We start from the raw sequence: 1,151 nt of genomic DNA, 5'->3' as shown, positions 1-1,151 counted from the left end.
GTGTGTGTGTGTGAGTGTGTGTGTGAGTGTGTGTGAGCGTGTGTGTGTGTGAGTGAGTGTGAGTGTGTGTGAGTGAGTGTGTGTGTGTGTGAGTGTGAGTGTGTGAGTGATCAGACTTGGCAGTGACCTTGACAGCCTGGAGACCTGCTCCGCGCTGACCACACTGGGAGTGGATTTCCTCCGGGGCGCTTTGGAGAGCTCCCACTTCCTGTTGATGTTTCACAAGCGTCAAGCTCATTAGCAAGTGTGAGAAATGCCTGCTTTTCTAACTGCTGACTGGCTGACCTCACTGGGGCGCAGCGGTAGCTCTGGCCTCCCTCCCTCCCGGAACAGACCTCTGGCTTCTACCATCTCAGCCATGGCTGGGAGCAGAGCCCCAGGCCCGGAGGCCATGCAGCCTGCCCTGGTCTGTGCTTTCTTCTTATGCATTTCTTCTTCTTCTTCTTTTTTTTTTATTGCTTTCAGAGTGGAAGGAAGAGGGGGAGAGAGAGAAACATCAATGATGAGAGAGAATTATGGATCGGCTGCCTCCTGCACACCCCACTGGGGATCAAGCCCACAACCCGGGCATGTGCCCCCACCGGGAATGGAACGGTGACCTGGTTCATAGGTCAATGCTCAACCACTGAGCCACGCCGGCCCGCCCACGTCTGCAAGACTGGTATGAACCCAGACTTCTCCACTTCCGCTTCTTAGAATTTGTTAGAGTTTTCAATACTTCTTGCCCTTACCTGACCTATAATTGAAAATATTAACTAACAGTCCAGCTGATGTGGCTGATCAAGGGCATGTACCTCGATTGCAGGCTCCTCCCCTGGCCCAGGCCCTGGTCGGGGCGCATGCAGGAGGCAACCAATGGATGTGTTTCTCTCACATCGATATTTCTCTCTGCCTTTCCCTCTCTTTTCCACTCTCTCTAGAAATCAATGGGAAAATATCCTTGGGTGAGGATTTAAAAAAAAAAAGAGGGGAAATGGAGGCACAGGGAGGGGAAATAACCTGCCCTCGGCTATAGGCCTGGGCCTTAGGGTTGGAAACAGACCCCAGGTTGGGCTCCTGGGCCTGTGCTGTTGGTCACTGTGCTGTGGCTGCCTGGCTGTGCACCGCTCAACTGCAGGGGGCGCCACTCCCAGTGCAGATGGCCAGAGCTC

Source organism: Myotis brandtii, unplaced genomic scaffold, assembly GCF_000412655.1.
Source record: "Myotis brandtii unplaced genomic scaffold, ASM41265v1 scaffold693, whole genome shotgun sequence".
Classification (NCBI taxonomy): domain Eukaryota; kingdom Metazoa; phylum Chordata; class Mammalia; order Chiroptera; family Vespertilionidae; genus Myotis; species Myotis brandtii.
Note: the sequence above shows the minus strand (reverse complement) of the source record.